At 35.8% G+C, this 17935-nt stretch overlaps 1 protein-coding gene across 1 annotated transcript in view; it reads left to right on the forward strand.

Moving 5' to 3' along the window:
• Nucleotides 1-17935, forward strand: part of FOXP2 (forkhead box P2) — a 506406-nt gene that overhangs the window by 12017 nt on the left and 476454 nt on the right. The gene's annotated exons all lie outside the window — the stretch shown is intronic.

Genomic DNA, 17935 nt, shown 5'->3' on the forward strand with positions numbered 1-17935 from the left:
GCTTCTGAGGTGTGTTTCTTGTAGATAGCATATGTATGGGTCTTTGTATTCTTATCCATTCAGCCTCCCTATGTCTTTTGATTGGGACATTTAAACCATTAACATTTAAAGTGATTTTTGAAGACGATTAGTGAGAGAGAAAAAAACACAACCCCAAAACTGTCGTATATTTACACAATGGGATACTATGCAGCTGTAAAAAAAGAAAGAACTCTTACCATTTGCACCAGCATGGGTGACCTGGAGAACATTATGCTAAATGAAATACGCCAGTCAGAGAAAGACAAGTATCACATGATCTGACTCATATGTGGAATCTAATGAACAAAATAAACTGACAAACAAAAATAGGCCCAGAGACAAAGAGGCATGGAACAGACTGTGGAACCTCAGAGGGAAGGCAGAGGAGGGTGGGTAGTGGGAAGAGATCAACTAATGAACTTGTATGCATATATGCATAACCCATGGACACAGACAAAGGTGATGAAGGCCTTGGGTGTTGGCCGGGGGAGGAGGGACAGAAAAAGTCAATGGGGAAATAAGGAGACATATATAATATTTTCAATAATAAAGATTTAAAAAATAAAATAAAAAATAAGATATAAAATGATTATTGATAGGTACATATTTATTGCCATTTTATTCTCTGTTACTATGTTCCTCTGTTTGTTTTTCCTTCTTCTTTTCTTGACAAAACCCTTTAACATTTCTGGTAATATTGGTTTGATGGCAGGGAATTACTTTAGCTTTGTATTTTCTGGTAAGGTCTTTATCTCTCCTTCAATTTTAAATTACAGCCTTTCTGGGTAAAGTAGCCTTCATTGTAGGCTTTGCTTTTCATCACTTTGAACATTTCATGCCAATCCTTTATGACCTGCAAAGTTTCTTTTGAAAAGTCAGCTGACAATCTTATGGGGTCTCCCTTGTAGGTAATTAACTATCTTTCTCTTACTGCTTTTAAGATTCTCTCTTTGTTTGTAACATTTGCCATTTTAATTATGATGTGCTTGGTATGGGCCTCTTTGGGTTCATCTTGTGTGGGACTCTGCAGTTCCTGGACTTGTGTGTCTTTTTCCTTCATAGATTAGGGAAGTTTTCAGTCATTTCTTCAAATAGGTTCTCAATCTCTTGCTTTTTCTCATATCCTTCTGGTACCCTCATGATTCAGATATTTTTCTCTTTCAGATTATCTCACTATCCTCATTTAAAAAAAATATTTCTTCTTTTTGTGGCTCATATTACATATTTTTTTCCTACCTTGTCTTCTAAATAACTTATTTGATCTCTGCTTCATCCAACCTACTGTTTATTTTTTAATACTGTATTGTGCATTTCATATATTGTATTCTTCATTTCTAACTGGTTCTTGTTTATCATGTCTATGTCCTTTTTCATGTAGTTTTGTTTCTCACTAAGTTCCTTGTTGTTCTCACTAATTTCTTTGAGCATCCTTATACCCATTGTTTTGAACTCTATATTTGGTAAATTGATTGCCTCAATTTCATTTAGCTCTTTTTCTGAAGATTTCTCCTGTTGTTGTTGTTGTTGTTTTTAAATTTGGGGTATGTTTTGTTGTCTCCCCAGTTTGGCTAAATTTTTGTGTTTGTTCCTATGTATTAGGTAGATGTGCTATAACTCTCAGTTTTGGTAGGGTGGCCTTATGTAGTAGGTGTCGTGTGGGATCCAGTGGCGCAGTCTCTTTTATCACATTAGCTGGATGCTCCAGGAATGTCCCTTGTGTGGGTTATGAGCCCTACTGTTGTAACTGAGTCTTGATTATTATTGGCCCACGTGTGCATGGGTTCAACCCTCAGGCTGGCTAATGGTGAGGATCAACCTTTGTCAGAGTATATGAGCTGCTGTATAGGTGGTAACCACACTAATCAGAATTTGCCTTGGCAGGCTTTGGTGCCTGTTGAGATCTTCCTTTGGGTATGGCACTCATGAAGCTAAATGGGTTATGTTCTGATGTTGGCTGAAGGTGTATTGATTCAAAGGCCTTGTGGAAGTCACTCTGGTGTAGGATAATATCAAACTCTTCCTGTGTCTGCCCCTGGGCAACCTGTTTGGAGCTATGAAGTGCTCCACTGTTTGTGGTTACCTCTGCTGGGCCTGGGGTGTGCATGGAAGGGCCAAGCTGTACAACAAGGCTGACTTCCACCAGCACCTAGCTCAGAGCTCAGGGGCAGGTCAGCAAAAGGCCCAAGGCACCCCAAGATCTGCTGCTGCCTACCGGCTTCCTGGTAGGCTCAGTCACTGAAAAACCCTTTGGTGGTACTCTCTTTGCATAAGGAAGGTTCTCAGTGAGTCACCAGGTGGGGGCAAGGGTTGTTCACCAGGTTGATATACGTTCAATCTAATGTCAGTGCTGGGTCTGAGGCCACTCATTTAATATTCCATATATACCAAGGTTAGCTGCAACCTACCAAGCGCTCACAGACCTTTGTGATGGAGTCTTAGGAAATCTTAAGGGTGAAGCCAGCAGAGTTTATCAGGCCCAAACAGACCAATATTTGGTTGTGTGAATGGCAGGCTCTGCACGGGTCTAGAGTATGAAGGGAAAATGCACCCCCCATCCTGGAACCACACAACTCATTCTATGTCAGAGCCTGCCAGGACCCTGAGATCATCAGGGCAGGGCTTCCAGGAGTTGGGGTGGTGGGGTTAATGTATCTCCCATGAGGGGAAACATCCACCAGGCTTGGGGAAAAGAGAGTAAAATGGCTCCCATATCAGAGCCACAAAACTCAATCACTGACACACTCATTCCCCGAACCTGCCTAGACCTCCACACCCCTGTCCAGGCAGCTGACTCCTCAGCAAGGGGTGAGCTCTGCATGGTATGGTGACAGGTTGTCCAGAGGGTTGTCCTATTGCTTTCTCTCAGGCTAATGCCATCTGGTGGGGAGAATGATGGTGTCTGCCATGTGAGAGAGGGACTCATCACAGGGAGAGCTGAAGGAGGCTCTCCCTTCAGCTTTCTTCCCAGATCCACAAGCGCCACTCTCTTCACAAGATTCTAGCCCACTCTGCCCTCCCTGCACTGGAGCTCAGGGTCAGTGGCTGCAAATAAAACTTTGTGTGTTGGTCCTTCAAGAAGGTACCTGTGTCTCTAGTTGACTTTCATCTCTCCCGGGCGGGCCGAATCCCCACTGATTTTCACAGCAGGTGCTATGGGATCACCTCTTTATAGCTCTGGTGCTCTGGACTGGGGAGCCCAGACTGGGGTTGATACCCCATGCCTCTGGGTGTGGGGCCAGCCCTTTTCACATCTCCATCCTTCCTACCAACCTTAATTTGGCTTTTGTAAATCCTTGTTTGTAAGACTTCTGTTCAGCTAATCTTCCATTGGTTATTCGGGATGATTGCTCTATATTTTAGTTATAATTCCAGTTTGGTCCTGGGAGGAGATGAATGTAGCTTCCACTTAATCTGCTGCAATCTTGGATCTTTAGTAATCATGAGGTGTCAGTATCTGATTTTCCCTCCTCCCTGTTGATCATATATACTAAAAGAAATTGTAAGTTTTCTCCTTTTATTCTCTCTTTTCTTTCTACTTTAGTTTTGTTTCTGCCCAGGACCTTCTTCCTGCCAACTTCCATAATACTTCCTTTCTGTGCATTCATCTGCTCATGTTCCTCTTATCAACTAGTGCTCTGTACTCTTAGCCTACCTTTATCTTTTTAGCTGTTTCACAAGAGCTTTTTTTCTTTTGATTAAAAATACCTTTTTATCTATTGACCTAATTTCCTTCTAGCTTCTTTGAAACTTAGCTCCATTGTCAATCCTTCTTTTTTCATTTTTTTTCTTCATCACCAGTTTCTTTCATTGCCTTCAGATACTATTCTGCATTAAATTATAAGTATAAAATATCTTAATTTTAGGGATTTAATCCTAGGCGGACATGTAATAGATTAAAATTGTGGTAAAATATACATGATATTAAATTTAGCATTTTTACCCATTTTTGAGTATATGGTTGAGCAGCATTAAGTACATTTGCATTTTTTTTCAACCAATTCCAGAACTTTTTTCAATTTGCAAGATTGAAATTCTGTATCCTTCAAACAGTAAATAATTCTCCTTTCTTCTGCCCCAGCCCATAGCAACTACCATTCATTCCACTTTCAGTCTATATGACTTTGACTAATGTAGGTATCTCATACAAATAGAGTCATATAATATTTGTCCTTTTTATCCTCCCACTTTTAAACTGATTTTTAGAGAGAGAGAAGAAGAGAGAGAAAGAGAGATTTGTTGTTCTACTTATTTGTGCATTCATTGATTGATCCTTGTACGTGCCCTGTCTGGGGATTGAACCTGCAGCCTTGGCATATTGGGACAAAATTCTATCCAACTGAGCCATTATGCCAGGGCCTTAATATGTGTTCTTTTATGATTATTTTACTTAGCATCAACATTTCCCGGATTCATCTATTTTGTAACTTGTCTCAGAAATTCTTTCCTTTTTAAGGCTAAATATCCCATTGTATGCTTATACCACATTTTGCTTATCCATCTATTTGTTGATGGACATGAACATATGTACTTTTCGTTTATGGAATTTATTATAATGAAAATATCAAAGCACTATTCTTATGGACTACCTGGTAGGACATGGAGTTAAGGTTGTTATGTGATTAGAGATATTTGTTGAATAAGGAATTTTTCTCACATGCAGGGTAATATTAGGACACAAAACCCAGGCAAATAAGAATTCAGATTGAGTACAAAAATGCTTACATTTTGGAAACTACTGCTTAAGTTTGTATGCAAGCCATGTATTAGGCTGTTTTGTCAACAAATATATACAATATTTGTCAGAAGATAGTGTTCTAAAAAATAGCATCACAGATGAAAACAGCCAAATCGTTTTTATTGGGGCTGTGATCCTACTAGTAGAACTATTGCCTCTGATGTTCTTTTTTTAAAAAAATATATTTTTACTGATTTTTTACAGAGAGGAAAGGAGAGGGATAAAGAGTTAGAAACATCGATGAGAAACATCGATCAGCTGCCTCCTGCACACCCCCTACTGGGGATGTGCCCACAACCAAGGTACATGCCCATGACCAGAACTGAACCTGGGACCCTTGAGTCCGTAGGCCAATGCTCTATCCACTGAGCCAAACCGGTTAGGGCTCTCATTCTTATTTTAATTTGCATATCATTTATCACTGTAGTAATGATTAAAAAATATCTGCTTATGATCTTTGTTATTCTACTAGAAACCATTTAATTTCCTACTTATTACCTTCTCCTCTAATAAAATATAGTAGAGGGTTAGAACCAATAATCTTATGTAGAGTTAATGGACTTTGATTAAATATCATAATAGGACTAATCAGGAATTCTGTGTTGTATGTGCATGTCTGTGTGCACATGCATGTGGGTGTGCTAGTATTTGTTTCTTGATATCCATTGCTTATAGATTAGTAACACTAAATTATAGGAGGCATGAAAAAGGTAAGGAAATTATTGAGTATATATTTTGTTGAGTATATATTTTAAAAGACCCATGATCAACAATTGAGAAATATCTCTCCTTTATTTATTTATTTGTTTGTTTGGTTTTTTTTTTAGGTAAAATCTGACCAATGATTAAGCATTGTGTAAAGACAACACTAGATCATTGAGATCATTGTGTTTGTCTGTATGTTCTTTTGTTGACATATAAACTCTTTTGATTTCCCTAGGGCTAGCTGAGCATTCCATAAAGATATTTTCTTTGTTTTAATTTTGAAGTCATGTCATTTGCAACTGGATGTTCTAGATAAATAAACAAATAATACACATTTTTATGTACCAGTTACTGAGAAGTTGCTGATAGAGAGTTTGATATAGTTCAGAGCTTAGGGTACACCCAGGCCTATAGCAGGAGACTAATAGATAGCTGTAAATAAATGTAAATGGTTTAGACAATAGTCACATTGTTGTTGGTCGAAAACAGACTCTCCCATGGGAGCAGGAGAAAAGCATTTCAAGGACCCCTGCACGGGAGATTGTGATGTGGATGCGGCAAAATGATAAAGTTGTGATGTAATATCAAAAGAGTTCTCCTGGCTTCCCAACGCCCCATGTTCCTCCCTCCTGCCATGGCAGAAGTTACAACCGTGTCTTCAACAAGGCCAAAGCAAAGGCCAGGGTCCAAAGTCTCCACTTCATATTCCCTCGGGGCCCACACAGTCTTCTGAAGGCCTCAGGTGGCCACTAACCTGCATGGTCACATGCCTCCAGGTGGGAGAGAACATGAAGGAACAAGTGAGGGCACGGTGCAGTCCCGAGCAAAAGAGAGAAGCTTCTTTGATGGCCTGGAGCAGGGGTCGGCAAACTCCTTAGTCAACAGAGCCAAATATCAACAGTACAACGATTGAAATTTCTTTTGAGAGCCAAATTTTTTAAACTTAAAAAATTAAGTTAGGTACATTGTTACTAACTTAATTAGGATACTCCTAAAGCTTAGGAAGAGCCACACTCAAGGGGCCAAAAAGCCGCATGTGGCTCGCGAGCCACAGTTTGCCGACCACAGGGCCCTGGAGCTCTGTGTTCTCAACCTTGGGAGGAACCGGAAGCTTTTTCAAAATAACCGATCAGCATCCTGAGCTTTCCAGGCCTTCTGCTGAGTCCAGTGATCCCTTTCCCAGGTTACACTGACAAACCCTCGTGGTCAGGCACCTCCCCCTGTGCCACTTTTACTTGATTGCATGTGCTTACCTCTCCCTGCTTCCGCCTCCCACACACAGTCCCCTTGGAGGGGCAATGCTGTGATTTCCTGGGGTGTGAAGCTGTAGCTTCCCGGTGAAGCAAACAGGCCTCTGCTTCCCAGCTGAGTGTGCTCAACCATGTCTGACTCCCCCTTGCTCTCTTTTCTTGCAATAACTCGCTGATGGTGCTGACAATATTGGTGATATTTTAAACAGGGATACAAAGACAAGAAAATAATAATTTGTAATAAAAATAATTCTGAAAAGGAAAGTATTTTACATTTGTAATGAAATTTAAAATGCTTAATGAAAAAGGAAAACTAACAGTTAAGGATTGCCTCCTTACTTACCAGTATTTACGATTAAGTAAGTGTATACTGTTAATATAGACTCTTCTTAGTTTATATTTGATACACAAATTACATGATCCTATTGTGCTTATTTCAAAATTTATTTTATATCATTAAATTATGATCCTACTAATATAAATTTCTTAGTGAATTAATACAATTTTTAACATGTATATTTTAAAGCCTCTTGACCTTTCTATTATTGTTCATCACTATCAACAAGAACATGCACTTCAGAATTATGTTCCCCCTTACCAGTAGTAGGGATAAAATTAAGATTGTCCATCAGAGATTACTTCATTTTATGACCAGACCCATATGTTTTCAAAGTAATTATCTTTCATTTGTCCATCCATTTTCAGAGGAATATTTAGAGACCTTACCCTGTGGTAGGTACTTTTCTTGACTGTCTTTTTGTTTTGTTTTGTTTTTGTTTTTGTTTTTGTTTTGTTACAATAGCTTAACCACATGCATGGCCTGAGGATAAGGACTGCTTCTGTGTTCAAATTTTGAAAAGAAAGAAAAGAAAAGAAAGAGAAAATATTCTTAGTCTGAATGCCAAGAAAGATAATTTGTAAAATTGAATTTCCAGATTGTATTTGAAAGTCAACCAGAAATTCCACTTATTTTGAAAATAATGCAGTGAAAAATCTCAGTAAATTTTCAAATTGCTACTTACTTGTCTAGAAAGTCAATCAAATTTAATTGTATTCTGCTCAGTAAAAGTTTTCATTATACCGTAATAAATTGCTAGCTCATCTAGAGTATTTCATATTTCTGTAATTGACTCATGACAAATTAATATCCTCATTCTATGATGTAACATGGACCCATACAGATAATAACTGTAACAATTCTTTATCCATGTACAAAGTATGTGTATTTAAATACATTATATGATTTTTTATACACATAAACCAAACGAGAACTATTTGTTTATGCTTTAAAAACGCATTGTATCCAGATATCACAATACATTTTTATTTATCCAATAATTTTATGGACATTTCCAAGTAAAAATAAATAGTAGAGTTGCTAAAATGAATGTCTGAAATAATGGCTACAGCCATGTTAAGAAAACCTTAGGAGTTTAACTAGGTTTTTCCCTTTTATGTGGGTTCCTAAACTAGATTCTTAAGTACGTAGAAGTGGGAACCCAGTGACAAATAACTTCATCAGGAAAGTTCTTTGTAAGGGGGACCAATAGTGGGTCATAATACTTTAGCACGGTCGAATCACTGATTGAGAAACATTTTTGATAGCTAGTTCAGTATACTTGCAGATAGTGTTTTTGTCTCTGATGATGCTTCCATGGGTTTTCATATCGGCACTCACAAAATGGTCTTCTAAAACGTTTGATTTGACATGCAGTGAAGAGTACTTAATTTAAAGATAATTCAAGAAATAGTCTGAGAATGGGGTTTTGAATTTCCTGCTAACATTTCAGAAATATGTCTAACTCTTATGAGTACCTTTAGAGCACCTTGTCAATTTGGTTTGGTATCTTAGAAGCTCTTAAACACAGAGCTTACATACAGTACATTTTCAATAAATGTTGGACTGTTATCATTTTGGTGCTAAAAACTAATATAAAAAACCCTTCCTGATTATACTTGAATATATAATATATTCATATTCTCATCTAAATAAAAGTATATTCAGATTCTCATCTAAATAAAAATATACATAAAACACTGCATACCTATAAAGTTTATATCCTCCTCTGTCAAATTTCAAGTTGTCTTTATTTGACTATAAGAAAAGATGATGTTTTGTAAGTTTTCTGATGACATATATATATATATATATATTTATATATATATCCACACTCTATTTTTCAATTATAAAACCAATGATACTGTTGTGAATTTTAACTGACATAAATTTTTCCACGTATTGGCCTTGATAAAAATTTGCCTTATTTTATACTGTATGTTGCTAAAGTATACTTGTACACCATTCTTTAAAAGACAAACCAAACAAAAAAAAGAAAGAGGAATTGACACAATAGATGTCTTTATCTATGAAATGGAATATTTTTTTAATGATTTAATGGATTGGGGTCTTTATATGGATTTCATCCTAGAGTTAGAAGACCAGTCACCCATAACATAGAATAAAATAAACTACCACAATCAAATGATTAAGAATTATTGTCAACAATAGATAAAAAAAACTAACAATGTAAGAGATATCCATCTAATAAAGGATGACTGCTTCTCTTAATGAAGGAAAAAGGAGAAGTTAATGTTTTTATTAAAACAGTCAGCCTGGAACTTGAACAATATTGCATCCTCCTATTGTGTTAGGTATGAGATTGTGTAAGAAAATTCAATCTATCAAAGCATTTTGTTTCCTAAGTCACATAACTATGTTTGTTTTGCTGTGATAAATATATAGTATAGCTTCTCCACACAAATGAGCTATGTAGACCTGTGAAATAAGCAAAATTAATGGAAGGCTCAGTACTGTAAAATGGACATACCTCCTCACCTGATCTCAGCTTCCTTGAACCTACCTTCTGTCTAATTTTTTTTTTGCTGCAATTAAATTGACTTCCGAAGAAAATCTATTAGGTGGACTAGGGTAATGCAATGTAAGTGATTTTTTAAAACATTGTTCTGAACATTGCTTAACTCAAGTTATGTTCCATTCAATAGCTTATCTTAAAAAATTAAATCTATGTGTATACACACACACACACACACACTAGGTTAGATGATGGAGGTAGCTCAGTGTTGGTGGAACTTCAGCTGAATAGTCAAATCAAGAAAATGGAAGTATTGCATTAAAAACTGTGAATATGTAATAAACCAGGTTTTAATCATTTTAAGTAGTTTTATTATTCATTTAGCATTTATGAAACAAACACTATATCCTGAATTACAATATTCTAGTGTTAACCTTGAAAAGTTTTATCAATAGGTAGAGGATACTCTGTATTTCTTAATATATTGTATTGTAGTAGAATCCCAGAGACCTGATATTAGATTAGAACTATGCATTTGCTAAAGAAGACATTTGAGGATGGAATCATTTGACAAGTGGTAGAGAAAACATGAAAAATCCAAGTCATCCAGGGTTATCAGACTCCTGTAGTTGGGGCTACGTATCCCTCAAATGACTGGGAAATCCTGAACTGCCATTTACTAAGTCTTTCTTACATAGCTTACAAGATGTTTCTTAAGATTTGGAGTTCTTTACATTGCCTGCATCACATTTGTTATGATTTGAAAGAGATAGACAAAACATCTCCAGCATCAAGAAAGCAGCTGCAGAGTCATTTTCATCTATGTTAATTTTGTCCACTTAATTTTCTAAACACTGTTTACATACTTGAATATGCTTGTTTTGCTGAAAATAAAACTTTCTTTTCACCAAAAATAAGAAAGCAAAATGGGAAAATATAGAACCAAGGATTTGTTCTGAGGATCGTAAATGTTGGTCTGCTCTTAAACTTGGTAACTATATTAGTAAAACCAACTATTGGTCAGCATCGGAGGAAGATAAGTTATTCACTTTTTTATATGAATGAAGCATAAAGGAGGGGATTACCAAAATAGGGAGGGATGAGTAAGAGAATAGAAGAGGAATAAGAAAGAAAGCACATTTAAGTTTGATGCATTTTTTACTACAATGAAGAATGTGAAAGAAAATCAGACCTACTAGATGTGTTCTGAATAATTTCAGTTGCTTAAACCTACTTTACTAATTCTAGTAGCAGTATTCTTGAATATTTCTTTGCCATTTTCTCCTAACTTAGTCTTATACTATTAGTCAAAAACAACAATAAAACTAAAGTGTTTTTATTATTTATTTTTATTTAATTTTTAATTTATCTTTATTGTTGAAAGTCACAGACATCCCCTTTTTTCCTTCATTGGCCTCCTCCACCCTACTCCAGCTCTCCCCAGACCTTCACCAAACTATTGTCTTTGTCCATAGGATATGCATATATGCTTATAAGTTCTTTGGTTAATCTCTTCCTGCTTCCTCTCCCCCATTCCCTCTGAGATTCATCAGTCTGTTCAACGCGTCCATGTCTCTGGATCTCTTTTGCTTGCCAGTTTATTTTGTTCATTAGATTGCACATATAAGTAAGATCATGTGATATTTGTCTTTCTCTGACTGGCTTATTTTATTTAGCATAAAATGTCCCTCAATGCTGTCTCAAAGAGTAACAGGTCCTTGAGTAACTTCAAGGGACTCAAAGAGAACTTCAAGGGATTTAGTGAGGCTTTTAAGGATCTTAGTGAGAATGTCAAAGACATGACAAAGGACCATTCAGGAATTAAGCATACACTAACTGAAATAAAGAATAATTTTGGATTCAACACTAGTGTAGAAGATTCTGATAATCAAATCAACTATTTGAAATATGAGGAAGCAAAAAACACCCAATCAGAAGAGCAAAAAGAAAATATGTAAGGAACCTCTGGGACAACTTCAAGCATACCCACATTTAAATTAGGGTACTAAAAGGAGAATAGAGAGAGCAAGATATTGAAAATCTGTTTGAAGAAATAATGACAGAAAACTTCGCCTATCTGGAGAAAGAAATAGACTTACAAGTCCAGGAAGCACAGGGAGTCCTAAACAAGAGGAACCCAAAAAGGACCACACCAAAGCACGTCATAATTAAAATGCCAAGAGTTGAAGGAAAATAGATAATCTTAAAAGCGGCAGAAGAAAAGAAGTTAGCTACCTACAAGAGGCAGTCCTACCCATAGGACTGTCAGCTGATTTCTCAACATAAACCTTGCAGGCCAGAAGGGAGTGGAAATAAGAAATATTCAAAGTGATGAATAGTAAGGACCTACAGTCAAGATTACTCTACCCAGCAAAGCTATCATTTAAAATTGAGGGTCAGATAAAGAGCTTCACAGACAAGAAAAAGCTAAAAGAATTCATCACCACCATATCAGTATTACATGAAATTTTGAAGGGTATTCTTTAAGAAGAAGAAAAAGATAAAAAATATGAACATTGAAATCACAATAAATACATACCTACCAACAAATGAATTTATAAGTGAAAATAAATAAATAAGAAATCTAATGAACAAAGTAAACTGGTGAATAAAATAGAATCAGAAGCATGGAAACGTGGAACAAACTGATGAATCTGAGAGGGAAGGGGGTGGTAGCAGGAAGAGATTAAACAAAGATCTTACATGCATATTTGCATTTGCTGTGGACACAGACAATAGGATGATGAAGGTCTATGGCAGGCTGGGAGCCCAGTGTGGAGGGGCAATTTTGAGTTTCCTCAAAAAATTAAACATGGAACTGCCATTTGACCCAGTGATTCCACTTCTAAGAAAACATCCTAAGAATCTAGAAACACCAATCATAAAGAATATATGCACCCTATTGTTCATATAAGTATTATTTGCAATAGCCATTATCTGGAAACAGTTCAAGTGTTTTGCAGTAGATGAGTGGATAAAAAAGCTGTGGTACATTTACCAATGGAATACTATGCAGCTGTAAAAAAAGAAGGAAATCTTACCTTTTGTGTTGTATGGATGGACCTGGAGTTTATTATGCTAAGAGAAATAGGCCAGCCTGGAAAAAGTGAAATACCATATGATCTCACTTATGTGTGGACGCTAATGAACAAAATTAACTGATGAGTAAAAAAGAACCAGAGGCATGGGTACAAGGAACAGACTGAAAGATTTCACAGGGGAGGTGGTTGGGATAAAAGAAGGTGAAGGGATTAGCTAAAGAACATATCTGCAGAGCCCATAGACACAGGCAACAGGACGGTAAGGCCAGGGGAAGATGGAGATGGGTAAAAGAGGGGGAAGGAATCTGGGGCATTTGTAATTGTGTCAACAATTTAAAAAACTGTATTTAAAATATTACTGTAATTTTTACTTTTGAATATCAATTACATGTTATGACCTATGTAACAAATCTATTTTATTTATTTCAAAATTTTAGTACATTCCTTCAAATCATGAAATTAATTAGACTAAGGATTTTGTATTATGCTATTTTCCATTAGAAGTGAATAGATACCTATTTTATAAGTAAGCTTTATATTATGTAATTTTTTCTTTTTTTTTAAATTAAATGATAATATTTCTTTTAGAACATATCTCCAGTTTTGTTAACTAGAAGACTAGCTAAGTAGTGGGGTAGCCCTGGCTGGTTCTCAGTGGTTAGAGTGTTGGCCCACAGACTGAAGGGTCACAGGTTTGATTCCTGGTCAAGGAAACCTGTCTGGGTTGCAGGTTTGATCCCCCTCCCTGGTTGGGGAACATGTGAAAACAACCAATCAATGTCTTTGTCACATTGATGTTTCTCTCTCTCTCTCTACCCTGCCCTTCCATTCTTTCTAAAAATCAATGGAAAAAATATCAAAATATCCTGGGCTTAGGATTAGCAACACACACACACACACACACACACACACACACACACACACTAACTAGTAAGGAAGAATGTTTTAGCAATGAGGTCAAGTAACATATTAGAAAACTTAATATGTTTTTTAGTATCAAGAAGTTCATAGAAATACATGCATACGTACTTACATACAACAAAAATAAACTTCCTAGCAGTTGTTCATTTTATATAATACATTTCTTGAAAGAAGACAGGTCAAACTCTTGGTAATATCAATGATGCTTTCCTCCTTACCATATTAAAACTTAAATAAATGTGTAAGCCAATTTAAAAGGTCAGAAGAAATTGGGAAAGGGAGTTCTTGTAAATGTGAACTGCATAGAGGTCCTTCTTTTATCCGGAAAATATTTGACTGCCTTGGCTTATATTGGGTGATATATATATATCTGAAGACATACCATGTTTCTCAGCAGACTGGGTGGGGTATCACCCCTTATATATTTTTCATTATACTTCACACTTCATGAGAGCAGATATATGGCTTTATCTCAGAGTCTGGATAATGCTGGGCATAGTAAGCAACCAACCAACATATTGGCATGTGTATAGTATATGTAAGAAAATTCTAATTAGCTTCTCTACCACTGGTTTTGCGTTTTCCAGTTGATTTTATTTTCCTTTAATGGCTTAAGTTTTTGTTGTTTTGATAAAGTTTTATTTTGTTGTTGTATAACTAACTGATCATTTGGTTCTTAAGTGATCATTTGGTATATAATTAGAAGATCATTATGATCACTGTGATCAGTAATATTTTTTTATTTCTTGAGCTTTGTTACAAATATAATAAGTACTTATTTAAATAAAAATTTGTATATTGAAGTGGTGAAATGTTCTTTATTTTTATAGCTAGTGTCTTGCAATTTCTTTTATATTTAAATTTGACTTTTATTCAAGAAATACATTCACAGAGCTAAAAAATCAAATGAAACAAATGCTTATTATAATGAAAAATAGCAATTCTCTGCCTTTTGCCTTCCCACTCCAATCCAGCTATACAGAGACAACAAACGTTTGGTATTTATATTCTTAATTTTAAATTATATGTTTATCTCTATTTTCTTCACTTATCAATTTTCAACCTTAATTTTGAGTAATGAAAATGGGAGAGAAAGGCATATAAATAAAAATGTGACATAATATCTAAGCTAATATATACTACAATAGGGTTCTGCATAGGTTTTCTTTGTGTTTATAAAGAACAGGTAACACATTAGATCTTCTAAATTCGTTTTAAGTTTGTATTGTGTAAGCCTCCCTTAGCAGTAAACAAGATAGTGCTCATTCATCTTTTTATATCCTTGTCAACACTGGCAGAATTCAGAAATCAAATTTATGCTATGTTGATAATATAAAGTGACATCTCATTGGTTTTTTAATATGCATTCTTCTGACAACTAATGATTTTTAGCATTTTAAAATATAGTTGACTGGTGCATGAAAATTCTTGAATTGGTGCACCGGAACAAAAGCATGGATGGAGTGTTTGTGTGAACTAATATAAATTCAAAGTAAACATCATTACATAAACAAGGCCGGTCTTTTTTTTCAATAGTTTTATTCATTTCAAACGGGCCGGATCCGGCCCGTGGGCCGTAGTTTGCCCACGGCTATTCTAGAGTCTTATTTATTTCAGCTATGTCATTCATCATTTCCAACGTTTCTTATTTATTGTTTTTTTATTTTTATTCTTTTCATGTTGTTGTAGTTCTCATTAAGTCCCTTATAAATCTCATTAAGTTGCTTGTAGTTCTCATTGAGTTGTCTGAGCACCCTTATTACTATTACCTTGAATTCTTTGCCTGTCAAATTGCTTGTCTCTGTTTCATTTAGTTCATTTTCTGGTGATTCCTCCCTTTCCTTGGGGGTTGTTTCATTGTCTCCCCATTTTTGTTGTCCCTTTATATTTGTTTTTATGTATCAGGTCAAACTGCTATGCCTCCCAAACTTTATAGGGTAGTCTTATGTAATAGGTGCTTTGTGGGATCCAGTGGTGCAGTCTCTTAGATCTCCTGAGCTGAGTGCTCTAGGAAATCCCCTTGCTTGGATTCTCTTGTTGTAGTTCGGTCTTGAACGTCATTGTCCCATTCATGGATGGAATCTCTTCTTAGGCTGACTGACCATGTGGATCCCTGCTGAGCACATTACGGGAACTATTGTGGAGATGCTGACAGACAGAACAAAATACACCACTAAACACAAAACAAAAGAAACAAGACAAAAGCATACACAGACCCTTACAGCAACACAAAAGCAACCACCAGAGAAGAAGAGAGAATTAGGAAAGAGAAAAGTGAGCAAGAATGATAGAAGACAAGAAAGAAAGAAAAATACAAGGAGAAAAAATAACAAAACAGATAAAAAAATCACAAACAAAAAAAGGGGGAGGAGAAAAGGAATATGTGTGTGCAGAGCTAAAATAAAGGAAATAAGAATAAAGATTTAGGGGAATAAGGAAAGGAAAACTGTTTAAAAAAGGAGGAAGAAAAAAATTTGAAAGTATAATAGCATGCAGATAGACCCAAAATAAGAAAAAGAATAAAAGATGAGAAAGCAGTAGAAAAAGAAAAGAGAGAAGAAAAGATGAGTAGGAAAAGGGAAGAGAAAAATAGATATAGGAACAAAATTATAGAAACTAGAATAATAACAAATCAATAAAGCAGATAGGTAAAGAAGATAAATAAAAAGGAGGGGAAATAAAGGAAAGAGAAAAGATAAAAAAAGAAAGAGAAAAAAAGTGAAGGGATGTTTCACTTTAGTCCTCAGGCTGATGCTCTATCCGCTGGTGAAGGGGTGTTCCACTTTAAAACTCTTTAATCTTATTGGAATTAAATTTGTATAAGAAGCTAGTTTTATTTTTTGTCATATTCCAAGACAATTGTTCTTTCTCCATACAATGAGTCAACGCCAACCTTTTCTTTTACTTTGTGATATTACCCTTCTATATATAACTCATTGATATGAGGATTTATCTCTGATCTCTATATTCCTGCACCCGCACTGGAAACCTAATAGTTGCCAATAGTTGATTCCTTCTCTTTACACTTTATTTTTTAATTTTATTTTGATACTGGGGGTCTGGTACATGAATTCGTGCACCAGTGGTGTCCCTTGGCCTGGCCTGTGGGATCGGTCAGAAACTGGCTCTCTGACATCCTCTGAGGGGTCCTGGATTGCGAGAGGGCACAGGCCAGGCTGAGGGACCCCACTGGAGCACAATTGGGGCCTGGGAGGGACGTGGGAGGTTGGCCCCCCAGGGTGGGACATAGGAGGGCTCCAGGGCATGTCCGGCCCTTCTCACTCAGTCCCGATTGGCTGGACCCCAGCAGCAAGCTAACCTACTGGTTGAAGCATCTTCCCCCTGTTGGTCAGTGCACGTCATAGCAAGTGGTTGATCAGCCTTAGCATATTATGCTTTGATTAGTTGAAAGGATGATTGGACGACCGGACACTTAGCGTATTAGGCTTTTATTATATAGGATAAATGTACCTCTTATAGCATATGCTTTTAAAACTGGTTTTGTGATTATTTTTTAGACATATAATTTATAGAAAAATTAGGAAAATTATATCCATGAATATGGGAATAATTTAGGGACAGTTACATCCATGAATATGAGGGAAAATAAGCCATATTGAGTTAGGAAATAATTTAAACTGCTACATTTTAATAAGATCTCTGTTTCTTTTGGTTTTATATATCAGGAATGATATAATTATGGACAATAATCAACACAAAGAAAGTCAATAGTGGAGCCCGCTCATGTGCAAAATTTATTTCGTTGAGTGTAGTAGTTAGGTATTTATGAATAAATTGCTGTGATTTCTGACAACATACAAAAAAAATCTACCTAAATTGTGTTTTCAAAAAAAGATAAATATGACAACAGAGGCACTAGACAAAGAATGCTATAATGTAACGGAATTTGAATTACTGTAATTTCTGTGTTTGAATTACCTTAATACTATGATTAACTGAAATAATGGTTTTAATTTATGTTTTGTGGAATATTTCAGGCTTTTTGGAATGCCCCCAAAGTATCTAGGGAAAAAATAGTAGTGAGACTGAGTATTTGGATTTCAGATTCAACCAGAATGCTTGATTTTTATCTATTTAAATAGTCTACCCTTCTGTAAGATTTTATTGGAAGATAGGAGTTTTAGCCAAAAATGTTTGGAAACCATTATAATAAAATTAGTGAAATGTCTAAATGTTAAACAAAGATGGCATATGATGGCATTCATCTTTTTAATGCCTATGGCAGATATCGCTAATTGAACACAATATTCTTTCCTGCTGCAGATTCAGATTTAGTTGCCATACTGCTTTCCATATGGTCACTACCAGTCAATCACTATAGGTGTGTGAGTCAAAACTCATTTACATCTATACACTACTAACTCCTATAATTTTATTGGACCTTCAGACACTTATTTTAGTCTAAGAAAGGTATGATTTGAATCATTA

This window comes from Myotis davidii, unplaced genomic scaffold (assembly GCF_000327345.1).
Source record: "Myotis davidii unplaced genomic scaffold, ASM32734v1 scaffold1063, whole genome shotgun sequence".
Classification (NCBI taxonomy): Eukaryota; Metazoa; Chordata; class Mammalia; order Chiroptera; family Vespertilionidae; genus Myotis; species Myotis davidii.